The 15,526-nt window shown below is 42.6% G+C and overlaps 1 pseudogene; it reads right to left on the bottom strand.

Moving 5' to 3' along the window:
* Positions 1 to 1,663: 1,663 nt before the first annotated feature.
* LOC122451178 lies at positions 1,664 to 4,515 on the bottom strand (annotated as a pseudogene).
* Between the last annotated feature and the right edge of the window lie 11,011 nt (positions 4,516 to 15,526).

The raw sequence follows: 15,526 nt of genomic DNA, 5'->3' as shown, positions 1-15,526 counted from the left end.
TTCCCCTTTTTCCACTTCCTTTTGATTATGCCCAGGTCAATTAGGGCTTGTACCCACCACCAGTCAATGAAAGGGAATGCAAATAGGCATACGCCCAAGGCTGATTGACAATTATAAACTGTCTAACAGCTGGCTGTGCTGTTTGTCTTCCCATAATTCTGTTAGATGTAGGATATTCATGAGTGCTTAATGGTCTCCTAACTGCCTGAGGTTACTAGGAGAAGCCCCTGTGGTCCTTTGGTATCCTCGGTGTGCCTAGGGCCATGTGCAGGAGTTGAAAAGTCTCTAGTTATTTTGTAGTATATCTGTGAACTCTCCTGGGTGTGTCTGGGATGGAGTTTAGAGATCAGTTTACATCCCTTTTCAGCCAGGCCTCCCTTCAAGTTGCTCATGTTTAACTTCCTACCTGACAGTCCCCCCTCAAGTTGTATGGACCCCAATTCGTTGGGGAAATGGGTGTCATTCATTCTGGCTACTTCCTGCTGAGTTGGGGCAGTGAGGGGCCTTGGGTGTCCATCACTTGGTAGCTGTGAATGAGAGAGGCCAGTAAGGGCTGCTGCTGTCTGTCCAAGGGGGAGTGGCTTGAGGAAGTCATCAGAGGGGTCAGGGGTTGATACCTATGCTGTATCAGAAGCTGACCTGAGAAGTAAACTAAGTAAGTTGAGGAAAGAGGGAGCCAACAGAGTTATAGGCCAGATGCACGGTAGGGCCGCATCCTTGACTGGCTGGAACCAGGTTGCTGTGGTGACCTTGTCCAGGATTTGATTAGTTTTGAATACGTTTTTGGTGCTCAGTCCTGACCTATTGATATAAGTCAGCTTTTTAGAACATACCACAGCTAGTCTTATTGAGTGTGTTCATGGTTTCTGTGGCGGCTGGACTTCAGGAGTGTGTATAAGAGTGACAGCCCCAGAGATACATGAGCCACATTGGGGTGTCCTGAGTATGGTCTTATGGGAACCGATAGCAAACATGAAAAGGATAGGATCTCCCTGACTAACACAAACCAAGAGAGAGGCAACGAGGTAGCCCAGACTGAATGCAAGCGCCATCCCAAGAAAGCTTATCCCCAGGAGTTTAACCTTTTGGATATTCATCAGAATGACCCTCACCTGTAGTCCTGAATAGATATTGGAGGTCTTCCAGAGGCTCTCAGGTACATCGGGTATCTTCTGTTTTATTCCATGACTTTACTTGAGAGTGGTGAATCCAGGTGTCATGCCTTGGCAACTTGGCTGCTGTGGAGTTCAAGAGTATTATGGGGTAAGGCCCTTCCGTGTGGGCTGGAGTTGAGCTTTTGGGGACGCATCTTTCTAAACCGTAATGAGTAGGTAGAGGTATATAGTGGAGGTCCCTCAGATTCTTTTGGGTCCTGGTTGACACCCCACAATCACATTTCTCATTGGAATTGCCCAATGACCATAGTGTAATTTCTTTTTTTTTTTAATTAAAATACTTTTATTCTTTTCTTTTAATATAAACATGAGGAAGAAAAACCACACAAGTTGTAGCATCCTTTTCAAAACTGCAATCGATACTTGAATCTCCAAGCTCCATAAACAACATTTTTTGAGGTGGTAGACTGTAATATTTTATATCCATTATTTATCATTTATGTCTCTGTCCTTTAAAAATGATGGAACCTGTGGCACTCAATATAATGTGAAGCCTTGCTATAAAGAGAGAAAGTATTTCTAGCCCAGAAATGCTTTGTTTACAGGCAAAATTCCTAGGATTATGTTTGAGAAGGTAGGAGAAAGATTTTACATAGTTGAGAACACTTTTTTTTTTTAATGTTTCACGTTTAGGTGACATCATTACCAATTTCCTAAAAGACTGATTACTGGACCTCCCTGTCTTTTAATGGGCTTCCTGGTGGCTAAGTGGTACCCTGTGTTTTAAAAAGCCTGAGGTAAGGGTTCCTAAGATTTATCTTTCCTCAAGTAACAACTTGAACTGACACACCTACAGCCAGGTTAACACGCAGAACAGAAAAGCTGTTTCATGTCGCTTACTTCCCTGTCACTACTACTAGGGTCCAGTTCCTTTCAGTTTATTATCGATAACTAATGCTATTGTTCGTAATTCCTTTACCAAACCTATAAAAAAGAAACTTCCGGGCTCAAGCAGATCAACAGCCCAGCCAGGCAAAGGACTATTTTAAAAAGAGGAGGCCAGGTCTATAAAGATACAAGATATCCTCCTGAAGTCTTTGTGCAATTTGAAGCCTCCACACTTGTAGAAATATAAATGCCACAAACTTACAAAACATCACCCGAGAGTTCACTTGAATCTCTTCCAAACTCATTTAGCCTTGCAAATCCCAAACATCAAGCTCTCAATTTTAATCTTTTGCTTCAGCCTATTGTTTGCCATCTTCAAGAGGGACTGAAACAAAAAATTCAAATCAAAAGCCCAGCATCTAAGATTCACAAAACCAAATGAGTTTAGAAGAAACCCAAGCAAACTTCCAAGTCACATCTTGCGTCTGTAGCATTTATACTTCCACGGCAGTGTCCTGGAGTGTCCAAGCACACTGTATCAAAGCTTAAAATTGCACCAAGACTTTTGGGACACCTTCTATTTCACTATCTGCTTATTCCTGGACTAACAGGTTGGCTGCAATTATGAAAATATCCTTTAATACAAGTATTTAACAAAGAGGAAAATCATCAGAAAATGAGAAGCACCATTAGAGTTAACAAGAAACGCAGCAGGGACCCAATAGAAGCAGGTAACAACATACTTTCTCTGCTTATGATCCCAAACATGCTAATATGCTAATAAGTAGTGCTTGCAAAAAAACTGAATGACAAGTGTTATTCAGCAGCTTTTTGGTTTAAACTGATTGCCAAAAATGACTAGCAGCTTCAATGAAATAGGGAGGAAGAATCCTTCAAAACCTAACAGTGCTACAGCAGTCTGTTCCTAAGTGGCTATATGAGTTGTCAGGAGTCCCGTGTTTGAACGGCAATACTGCACTGATTCTAAAGGAATATGCAGCAATATGGGTGAGAAAAATAGGAAAAAGTAAAAGTTATACAGTTAGTGTCTTTAAAGTCTAAAAATTTAAACTATTAAAAAAACCTCACATAGTTCACAGTTATCGGCCTACACAGTAAGCAAATATCTGTGGGTGGGTTGGGAGCTTTTAGCTTTGGAGTGGTTTTTGTAACTCTGTTTACATTAAAAAGGACAGAAGAGTGTGTTGTCTTGACAAGGTCCAGTTTTTTCCTATGACCATAACCTTTGCTGTCTGCAAGTCTCTTGAATTCAGTGTCTTTCTTCTGGGTGAAAATACTAACTTTCTGAGCAGGAGAGGTGGTATTTCTCCAGTCCTTGTTACGAGGGGTTCATGATGTTACAACCCCTCACCTCTCTCTGTTCATGAGAGGATGGCATTGGAGCGCTGAATACCAATGAAATGATCAGCGCTGAAAGACCTTCTCACAGCAACTCTGCCCAAGTCTTTGTATTTGTCTTCACACAGTCTGGAGATGGCCTCTAGGCTCTGTGCTCTTTCTGTGCTAAGAGGAGCAATTGGAAAACTCAGGTTGTCGTCCTCTGCTAAGGAGCAAAGGTCAAAGTAGTATCTGGCATAAACACTGGTGGAAACATTAATATTGAACTGGAGGAGCTCCACAAAGTGCCATTCCGTCTCATTCCAAAGTCACTATTGCACATTTAATAGTAGTCAGCTGGGCGGCACTGAAAAGAGTATAAACAAATCTATAAATGAATCTGTGTTCAGGATCATGCTCAAAGTACTCCTCTGGAACCCTTTCTCGTGTGAGTGGATGTGATCTCTCATCGAAAATGTCCAAGGACCTATTGGCATCTCTGTTCTTTATGCAGTAATATATTAAGCTCACCCATTTTATTGTGGTTCTAAGATTAGGCTGGCTGACTGTGCTGTCATCTGGAAATATGGTTGGGCATGAGCTATACTTTTTAGTAAGCTGCCCTGGAGATACCGTCCGTTTCAGATTTGCTCAGGAAAATTGTGCTTGCCCTTGGGTGGTCAAAAGGGTTTGATTCCAAAGCTAAGTCTTCGGGCATCTCCCGGTCGCTGATGTGCTGCAGGTGGTGGCCTTCACCCGCTCGGAAATCCAACTCGGTGGGTTCCACGGCAGCCGGCGCCGGTGCTACGGCCCCCGGGTCTCCGGCCGCCGCCTCGTAGACCTCAGACTCGGAGTCTGGCGCAGGCCCCACGCGCCGGTTGGCACTGAGGCACACGCAACAGCTCAACGTGTTCCCCATGGGGCGCCTCCGCTCGGCCCCGGACTCCGCCAAGCTCAGAGACCGCCCCCTCCCCCAACAATGGCGCGGCGGGCACCGGCAGACCCGGGCTATGCCGGGGCTGCGCCGCACAGGTAGACGCGGCCTCGCCTGCCTCTCTCCTGTCCGCCACGCCGCCGGGGCCGGAGCAGGGCTCCGGCCCGGCCGCACCCCCGCTGTCTCGCCGCCGCCGCCTCCCCGGAGTCAGCTAGTCAGTCCATAGTGTAATTTCTAAGGGTTTGAGTCTCTGGATCTAAAAAGAGGTCATCAACATAAACAAATGGTCTCTGATATAATCTCTCATAAGCGCTAAAGCCAGCCTGTTCTTTTGGAGCAATGCGAGTATGAAAGGGGCTATTGGTAAAGCCTCCTTCCATACAAGGGAGGTCTCCTGGATTATCTGAGTGCCAACTTTAAGAACTGGTCGGCTACATTTTAGCTGTGCCGTTTCAAGAAATGTACTTGACCTCTCTGTATTTTTTTTTCCACTAGTAAAATCAAAATGCTGATTGTATTTACTTCACCAGCTTGTTGTGAGGATTAAAGTGTTTTGAACAGAAACTGGCTTATAGAAATAAGTTATTAAGTTTTTGAAATAAATTCTGACGAGTCTGGGAATCACTGGGTCACTTGGATAAGGTCCTAGCTTATCTGAGTCATGAGCATAGTTTTGCCAAGCACTGTGTTTAGTGGACCAGGTTATGCTCTTTTCAGGTCCTTCACACCTTTCTCACAGAATCTCAGTCCTGGAACTAGCTTGTGTTATCTATAAAATGGGGGAAATTAAGCGTTATCCAAAGTCAAGCATTTGAATGAGAAGGTTTCTGGAATATCCATCCCATCTCCAAAACCTCTGATATTTTGAATCATTCTGGATTCTTACAAACTCATTGTAGCTTCTTTGGCTCTATAAAATATGAAAAATTGATTCCATCCCCATTGTATTACTCAAATATTAGGTGAGGATTTAAGAAAGATGCTTCATCTTTGAAGAAGGAGTACTTTGTAAGTCAGGATAAAAATATACCTTGATTGATTGGTTAAACACTCGTGGACTCACTTTTCTTTCTCCCTTAAGATTTTTCTCTCCTTTTACCTGTTCTCCTGTATGTCCCTTCCTCCGCTATTTTCTCAAGTCCCAGTCAATATCCTTCAGAATACAGGCTTCTGATAATTCTTCTCTGTCAGAAGCAGGGCATTTAATCTCAGTGCATACTTGCCTGCAGTGTCTAGGGTGGCAGTTATCAGAGAAGCAGAATGGGGGTCTTGTAGAGCTGTCCATCACGCTTCTCCTTAACTAGTATAGACAGCCTGTGTCTGTTGATTGTTGACTTGAGACTTCAACATGGCAGGATATCTGCAACTTCCTGAGTTTCCTTATGCATCTTATGGTTACTTAATCCTCTTTGAACCCAGGTGAAGGAACTCAGAATTCCCATGGTGGGTGTGAGCAATATATTCACAAATTGATTCTGAAAGAGAAATTTCTTAAGGGTCAGGAAACTAGCATCCTGCGCAACCATAGTTCCCATTCTCCTGTATTAATGAATGAGGCTTCCCTGAGCACTGTGCCAGGCTCTGTGCTAGGTGCCAGGGATGTGAGTGAGCAAAACAAGTCCAAGTCTCTGTGATCATAACACTGGTTTTCTGGAGGAGACTTATTGGGTAAGGAATTACACAGTTCAGTTCAGTTCAGTCGCTCGATCATGTCTGACTCTTTGTGACCCCTGGACTGCAGCATGCCAGGCCACACAAAGTATTTATCAAATTACAGTGGTGTTAGGTGCTATCAGAGAAAAGTTGCACAAATAATTATTTACTCCTATTGATGTGGAGTGCTAAAGAAGATTACAGGGTGATTGGTTCATCCTGTAGTTGTACTAACCCCAAGTCCTCACACACACCCAGGTGACAAAGTTTCAATGTTGCTTCTTGGTTCAGGAATTTTTGCAAAGAAGAAACTTCAGATCATGGGTCTAGATGAAATGGGGTTTGAGGTTTCAATAAGGAAAGAACCTGGGAACAAGGGGTAGAATCTTCTACCATGAGCTGATGCCTCTAGGTGATTGGCTTAGCTCTGGGGACTGGAGAAACACAGAACTTGGGTGGTGACTGACATCTGGACTCATCAGATTCACACAGGGACCCTGAGGAAAGCTTTGAAGTTTGTGCAGGGGAATCCCAGTAAAAAGTATCCTCTTGACTGAGGAGCTGACATATAGCTAGGATGGGTATTCTCTCATACCTGGCTTGCAGCTTTCAGATGGACATTTAAGGAGTCGAGGTGGGGGGGTGGCTTATCAGGTGTACCTTTCCAGGGAGCCACACAAGGCATCTCAAGATCTGTAGGCTGACCGATGTTGCAGCCTTCTCACCTGGCTGACTCACCATTAGGAACAGAAACGTGTTTGGGGTGATTCAAGTGAGTGGTTCTCATACCTGGAACTGGAATCACCCTGAACTTATAAAAATAGAGAAACCCAGGGCAGAGACTTACTGGGACAGAGTTAGGATGATCTCAAGAGATAAGGGTTAGGAATCTGTATATTTTTATATGTTCAGACTAAATGCCAAGTAAGGGGAGTCTGTGGGCAAGCATGAGCCCTGATGGCTCAGATGGTAAAGAATCTGCCTGCAACGCAGGAGACCTTGATTCGATCCATGGGTGTGAAAATCCCCTGGAGAAGGGAATGGCAACCCACTCCAGTATTCTTACCTGGGGAATTCCATGGACAGAGGAGCCTGTTGGGCTACAGTCCATTGCATTGCAAAGAGTTGGACATGACTGAGTGACTAACACATTATTCTGTTCATTAATTTTAAATATAGTTATCACTACTGGAATATTACTTAGGAAATCACAATTTAAATCTTTGCATAAATGTATGATTCTCAGAACCAGATCAGAATACTTTTAATACTATTTCTCTTTGGGAAACTAAATGCCTCTTCCTAATCCTGAGGATGAATTTTTAGTTAAGGTGCTCACTATTTCTGTGGGGAAAGTGTGTGTGAGTGTGTGTGTGTGTGTGTGTGTAAGCATGCTCACAGAATGTTTTCAGTAGTTGTTTCCAAAGAGCAGGTGAGGTGAGCCCTGTCATTTCAGATGTCATTTGATATGGCCCAGTGTGGGTTCTCTCAGCTCCACCTGGATTGCACAGATGAGAGGCAGAGCAGCATATAAGTGAGCTGCTTTCTTCAGTGTTAAAGGCTATTGTCTGTATTTGCTCAGTCATGTCCGATTCTTTGCTACCCCCATGGCCTTTAGCCCGGGGTAGTCTACCAGGCTCCTTTGTCCATGGAAATTTCCAGGCAAGAATACTGGAGTAGGTTTCCATTTGCAGGTTTCCATTTCCTTCTCCAGGGATCTTCCCTACCCAGGGCTCAAACCCATGTCTTTGCGTCTCTTGCATTGGTAGGTGTATTCTCTGCCACTGGCCCCACCTGGGAAGCCCCTTAAGGCGATTATTGTTGACCTAAAAAGGACACTATTTGCCATCATAACTATTGTAAAAGGCATTCATCTATTCCATCAACAGTTAACAAATAGTTAGCCCAGGTCACATGCCAGATAACTATTTCTGTTCTAGGGATTCAGAGATAATCAAGGCCTGGACTTCAGTCATATGGGACCACCAAGGTTTTGAGTTTAGTTGGGGAAGTATATTTAGGTTAAAAGGTTGTTGCTCCGCTGCAGTGTGGCTAGGTGTTTGTACTTAATTCTCTAGCCCCACTGCTTACAAAGTGTTCACTGAATGCAAAGAATACACTGAGAGTAAAGTGGACCGAGCACTGGGAGGTCCAGCACCTTTTTCAAGCCCTCTGTTCCCCACGGGCACTTTGGGGAACTAATTCATTCTCCACTAGTAACCCAGTCTCTATGGCTCCTGTAGAGCAGGGCTGGGAGCTTCTAATTCAGACACACACATGCTGTTTTCATAGTTATATGATCAGAGTGACTAATTTATCAAAAGTAAGTTTCTAAAGCCTGGTGGAATAGTATCTATGAGCTGATACACACTTCCTTTAAAATTGATATATTTTTTCTATTAAAAAGTACCAAAAATAATCTGGGAGGTCTTTAGAAGTCATTCAGTTTATTCCCATTTATTCCATTGCTATGCATGAGGAATGCGCTAAGAGTTTTACATAGGTGATTTTAATTTACAACAATTTTGTGAGATTTTTATTATCTCCAGATGGGGAAATAGAAGCATAGATCGCTGAACTAATTTGCCCAAAAGACAAAGAGAAAATAACAGATTCAAATTTAAGTGTGTCTAATTCTAAAGTCCACAGTTTAAAAAAGAAAACTTCTCTACGCTGTCTATTTGATTATATATACACACATATGTATGTAGTATTAAAAGCTGTCATTCATCATCTGAATTTAGGACCACTTAAAGAATATCTGATCTTGAGTCTAAAATATAAACCCTGTCTACAAAGATTTTGATTTGTCTTCAGACATATAGCAAGCATCTACTGAGCAAGTATTTGACATTGTGTGTACATACATGCATGCTCATGTGCACACGCATATGGATACAGCCATCAAAAGAGCAACTGTGCAGCCAGAGACACAAAAGACAGGATAAGATTTTTTTGTATTGCAGAAATATCATCCAGATTATCAGGCATCCCCTATGTTGTACTTTGCAGATTATCAAGATTTCTTGTTAGTCTTATTGGTCATGCTTTCCATGTTCCACAAACAGTGTGTATAATATTCTACATTTTGTGGAAAACAAAGGATGAGATACACAGACACACATACACACATATGTAATTTTTTTCCCATGGTTTTTGCACATATAGACTATCTGTAAGTTTACTTAAAAAACTCATAAGCATGGTTGCCTCTGCGTAGGAAGCTAAGTGCCAAAGGTGGGAAAGAGAATAACCATGCATTACGTTCTCTTTTCTAATATTTAAACCTTTTAATCACAGATATGGATTCTTTATTCAAAACAATAAACTATTAAACATAGAAACAAACAAAGATAAAAACAAACTATGTTCCTGTGTCCATTTTACCCTTTGATGTTTCTATATTGATTCCTGTGAGTGAAAGGTTGATTCTGAATGTGATTTACTCTGAGAGCATTTATGATATGGTTGGAGGCTGTTTATAGTTCAGGGGAGAGAAGCAGATTGATGGAAGACCATTGGAGGTGGGGAGGATGGAAATACTCCAGAGGAGGAAAATTCCTCCAGCCTCAGCCAGGAAAGGCCTGGGAGTGATGTGTCAGTAATTCCAATAAATTGGTTAAGAAATAAACTGGACTCTTCATCTTGATACCTGACTGAAGTGGGAGTATCTAGGAGTATTAGGAGATTTGAACTCAATTTAGAGAACTTTCTTTTTTTTTTTTAAGATAAGATGACTATACACTCCAGAAATTTGTCTCTGGACTGACCCATGGACATATGACTGAGATGCAGACTTTAAAAGGACTAGCTGACTTTGTTCAGTACTTGCATGTAGCAGGACAGCTGAGTTGTCATTTTGCTGGTCTCATCTCATTTAACCTTTAAATAATCATATCAAGTAATATCCCATTTTACCTGTGCAGAAATTAGGACCCCAGAGTTAGGGGTTGATCAGTTGGCCCAAGATGTCACAGATGATATGCTGAGGTCACAATATGGCACCAAGGACTCTGATTCCAAACCCGGGGCTCTACCTAATGCTGCCTGGAAGAAAAGAAGCCAGGGCTGGCTTAGTCACAAGAAACTGGCAAATAATTATTCTAAGGTAGTGGCTGTCAGACAATGGCTACATCAGAATCTCCTGCAGAGCTTTTTAAAGCACTTATTGCTAACCCCCATGTTAGGGAAGTGAAGCAGATAGTCCTGTTTAGGCTTCAGAGACAAAGCAAAACAGGCCTCTGAACTTGCTTCTAACCTGCCTGGACACTGCCCTGACTGTGAGTGACTGCTTGCTGTGAGCGCAAGACTTGCAGCCGCATAGATAAGATGGGGGATGAATCTTGAGATTGTTGAGCCCCTGGAGGGGGGCTGGCCAACCAAGCCCCAGTCTTGACAACATTCGAAGTTGTACAAGACAAACAGCATTAACATGAACCCAGGCTTACAATTTGCTCACAGATTGATGATATCAGTTTGGGTCCTGGGATCATAAGCAGGAACCCCTGAACTACAGTCTTGGAAGTCTCACCCACTGAGCAGGCTCGCTGCCTGGGACCTTTTCCCAATTGGTACTCCAAATGTGCTGTGACACAGGACTTCCCAGCGCTGTTTAAGTCTGGATGTCGAAACCAATTTGGTGATGTATCCTCGGCTGTTTCTATTTCTATCTTCTTTTAATGTTAGTATATTGAAAGTAAGCTCTATAATTCTCTAATAAATATTTGTATTATTTATTTGTATAGAATGAGTGGCTTATTTTGTTAACAAATCCTTTGAACCTGAGAAGAAAGTGAAAACTTTTGGCAAAATACCCCACCACCATGGTTTGGATTCAGTAGGTTTGGGCCGGCCTGGGAATTCACATTTCTAACAAGTTCTCCAGAGATACTGATGCTTTGGTCTGGGCCTCCACTTTGAGAGCTAGTGCCATAAAGTAAAGAGATTAGGGGCTTTTGAGCTTTTTTTGGCGGTTTTAGGATCACGTATGGGAACACGGCAATTACACGCTCTTTGTGTTTCTTGTATGTGTGTTTTATTTATTTATTTGGACTTTAATAAAATACTTTTTGGAAGCATCCACTATCTCATGTATTTTAAGAAGGAAAATGAAAATGACTTTGTGTCTGCCGGCAAATCAGAGAGTAAAGGGGGGTCAGGCACCTTAAGGTGTGGAGTTCAGAAGCAGCCAGAGGACTCCCCAGAGGAAAAGCCCAATCACTAGTCAGGACGCTTCTGGCCACAAGTGACAAAAGTCTAACTTAAATCACTGTGTTTGGCTTTGTATAACTGAAACTCACTCTACACAGTGGTCTTGGAACCAAGTTTCTGATTATGTTGTACAGTAATGAAACCATTTACCACAGATTGGGACTTGAACCCATATCCTGGGACTTGAAGCCAGCCAAAACCCAGTTTTGAACTCGAACCCACATGGCTGGAACTCAAATCCAGTCACAACCCATGGTACTTGGTTTCTGGATCTAATGAAGCTCAGGTTCTTGATGTCTCATCACAGAAAGAATTCAGTGAGAGACAAAGTGATAGGTAAGAAGTGGATTTATTCAGATTTAGAGAGAAACACACTCCACAGACAGAATGGTTTTTATAGGCTGGGTAATTTCACATGGTAATGAGTGGGAGGATTATTCCAACTGTTTTTGGGAAGGTGTGGAGATTTCCAGGATTTGGGCCACCACCCACCCTTTGGTCTTTTAACACTGCCTTGGAACTGTCAGGGCACCTCTGGATGTGTCATTTCACTTGCTGATTGAGGATCAAGGTCTAGTCTTGCCTGCCGTCTTGGTTCAATTTAATTCTAGTTGGTTTATGTTGTGCCCCTGGTGTGTCATTCTTTGAGAAACTGTGCTCTGCCACTTTCCCTCCTGTTACAGTAACACTTTTGGAGTTAGATGGTCACTGGCGTTGTTTTAGAAGCTCAATAATGTCAGATCTGATGTCTCTTTTATATTTTACTCATGGCTCATTTACTCATTTTCCCCCCTTCATTCAATCAAAGTGGCTGCTGCAACCCCAGTCATCACTTCTGTGTACTAGTAAGAAAGAAGGGAGAAAGTGGAAGAGGTATGGTCTGTCTCATTGTTCATATCCTTCTCTAAGGCTTCAACTGTGTCATGTGATCATATCTACAGAAAGAGAAGTGGATGGAGTGAGTAGTTACTTAGGTACATTGCTTCCCTACACAAAATGAAGATTTTGTAGTCAAAGGAAAAGGAGTGATTGGCCATTAGGAAGGCACTTATTCCTACACAGCAAATTGGACAAAATGGGGAATATATTGCCTTTATGAGAAAGGCAAGGATAGAGTACCTTCAAGAAGGCTGTATGAGCCAGCTTTGTCTTCATAACAAGCCACTTCAAAACCTAGTGACTTTTAGTTTAAATTCAGACAAATATTTACTTGATGATGAATCTGTGGATTGGTGACTTGGGCTGGGTTCGTCTGGGAAACTCGTCTCTGCTCCATGTGGTATCACCTGGGCGTAGTATTACTGCTGTGACCTTAGCTAGATGGCTGGGATGTTTGGGATACCTGGGCTTTTTCTTTTGCCTTCCATCATGGCGTGACTGGGACCAAATGGTTTATGATGATCTTTTTCATGTCTGGCAACTGTTGCTGCCTTTTGGCTGGGTCATCTATCTCCCCAGGCTGGAGACCAAGTTCTGAAAGCAGCGAGAGAAAGTGTAGGTCCCAGTGTGCGAGTGCTTTTCAAACCTGTGCTTGCATTGCGTTTGCTGATGGCCTATGGCCAAAGCAAGTCACTTGGCCAAGACCCAAATAAGTTAATGCAGAAAGGGACTGTGCAAGGCTGTGTGTCCCAGGAGGCATGGCTTATTGGGGGCCATTATGTATCAATCTACCAAATATACCCTAGACCAAGGACCAGAATGTCTCCTTATCGTGTCTTTGCCTTTCTCTGCAGGTCACCTTCATTCCTTTACACAAAGCACTTGCCCATATCTGGAGTCCAGGGATCACTTCCTCAGCTTCCCACTCAAAGGGAACAGATGTTTCCTCTTTAATTATATTCTGAAAATCACTGGAAGAACTTTGATTGGCCTGCTATGGGTCAGATGCTAACCCCGGGGTTAAGCAATTGGGATATGATCACTGGTGGTTCCCAACGGAGCCTCATATTTGGCCAGAGGTTGCAGAAGGGGCAATTTTAAGAGACATCATTCTAAAAGTGAATTGAGATCCTTTCTGGAATAATGGAGATATACTGACCAGAAAAGACAAATAGATGTGCAATGTTGGGAGGAACCATCGAACAGAAAACCTCACATGCTCTCTTTCTGGATTTTTTTTTAAAATATTTGTTTTGTTAGTTGATTGAGAGAGTCTGGATTTATAATAAGAACTTAAGCTAATTTAAAAATCAATTTCTATTATTCTCCAAAACTTTAGCTTATTAAACCAATCTACATGTTTTCCTTATTTTCTTTGGAAAAATTCAGATTAACATCCACCATTGGCCCCCACAGGAAGCTTTCTGAGTGTTCTTTGTGGCCAACATACAACAGAGATTACATTATTTGTCACTCACCTCTGTTTGCAGTTGTGTTGGGAAAAGAACACAGAAAGCTAAAGAATAAAGGCTTGCGTCCTTTAACTGGTACATCGGTCACATCACTGAGGATCTATTTTTTTCCCTCCAATCGTGTAAGGAATTTAAGAGCATGCTAACAAGGTTCCAGATCGGGATCTGTGAATATACGGATTTCTGGCAAAGTGAAAATGCTGGTATCACCTTTCCAGCAGGGTGTCTGATGGAGGCATTCCAGATGAGTGTCACCAAGGGTCTCAAGCATGAGTGGAGTGTAAGCGCGCCCTCTTGCTTTTCAACTGGAGTGAGGGACGGTTAAGAGAGGCAACCACCGGAAGTGTTGGAGAGCAGAGGGATGCTGGCCTTTGGGGAATGCTCCCCAGTTTCCACAAATAGTAGAGATTCCTGAAAGGCTTTGAGAGAGGCTCTTGCTGGTAGCCATGGCGATGCTGGGTTTCTCGTGTCCCCACTGCGAGAGAGAGAGTTTGTTCCCAGTTCCCAGGGGCCTTAGCTGGTGCAGCCATGGCTTTTTTCAGAAACCTTCTAGGCAAAACTCCTGCTCAGAAGCACTTCATTAATCGGTGGAACTTGCTCCTCACTGTCTCGATGCCCTGCGGCGTTTCACAGGCACCCCCCTTCTGCCCAGCAAACCTTTGCCTGTAATTGTGGTGTCACTACTTTTAGTTAACATGCTCTGCTTTGCCTTCAAGGGGTTGTTCAGTTCTTTGGATTCTTTGCTGGCACTTAGGGTGTGTTTATCAGCAGGACTGCTGAGGAGTCTCCGGGCTGTGACTCTGAATATGAAAACAGTCTGGCTTCACATATACCCAGTTCAAAATTCATGCTCCCTTCTGTCTGTATTCCTTAGCCCTCTGGTCTCCACTACCCACTGGCCTATGTGTGGATTTCTTTGAGTTTCCCCTGTAAGAGTTTTGCTTAATTTCTTGAATCTGTAGGTTTAAGTATTTTGCTAAAGACTTGGGGATTTTTTAAGCCATTATTTCCCCCAGTATTTTTAGCACCATCCTCCTTCTCTTCTAATTTTGGGACTCAAGTGACCTTAATTTTAGGATTTTTACTTTTTACTTTTATTTTTGCCTCACAGGTCCCTGTGACTTGGTTAACTTTTGTTCAATCTCCTTTCTCTTTGTTGTTTAGAGTGGATGAGTTCTGTTGATCTATTTTTAGGTTCACTGACTATTTTCTCTGTCATCTCAGTGTCCATCTGGTGTGTATATATCTATATATACATATATGTATATATGGTTATTATACCTTGTATTTCTAAAATTTCCATTCCGGTCTTTTTTATTTCTCTGCTGAGATTTCCTATTTTTCCAGTCTTTTTAAGAATATTTCCTATTGCTTGTTGTGGCATTTTTAAAAAGTCTTTGCCAGAAAATTATATCAGTGTGTGTTACTTTGCTCAGTTTGCCCTAACAGAGTACTGTAGACTGGGTGGTTTAAACAATAGAACTTAATTTTCTCGAACTTCTGGTTGCTGGACGTCCAAGGTTAAGGCACTAGCTGGAAGGTTTGGTGTCTCCCTGACTTACAGACAGCTGCTTTCCTGCTGTCTTACGTGGTCTTTCACATGGTACATGGGCATCCCTGGTGTCTCTGTGTGTGTGTGAATTTTCTCTTCTTATAAGGACACTGAGTAGATTGAATTAGAGCCAACCCCAATGGCTTATTTTAACTTAATCTCCTTTTTAAGGACTCTATCTCCAAATGTAGTCACATCCAGAGGTCCTGGTTGTTGGGGTTTCAATGCATGAATTTGGGGGGCACCCAATGTAGCTCATAACCCTGTGTCATCTTGAGGTCGCTGTCTGTTGATGGTCTTTTCTTAGTGGATTGAAGATTTCCTGGGTCTTCATATGCTGAGTAATCTTGAATTGTACAATATCCTGCACATTTCGTATGTTACATTGGGAGACTCTCGACCTCAAAACATAAATATTCTTGTTTTATCAGACAAGTGACCTAGTTAGGTTCAGGCTACAAGTTCCAATCTGATAATTAGGGTA

Source organism: Cervus canadensis, chromosome 12 (genome assembly GCF_019320065.1).
Source record: "Cervus canadensis isolate Bull #8, Minnesota chromosome 12, ASM1932006v1, whole genome shotgun sequence".
NCBI lineage: Eukaryota > Metazoa > Chordata > Mammalia > Artiodactyla > Cervidae > Cervus > Cervus canadensis.
The sequence above is the reverse complement of the archived record's forward strand: the minus strand, read 5'-3'. Positions and strand labels throughout refer to the sequence as shown.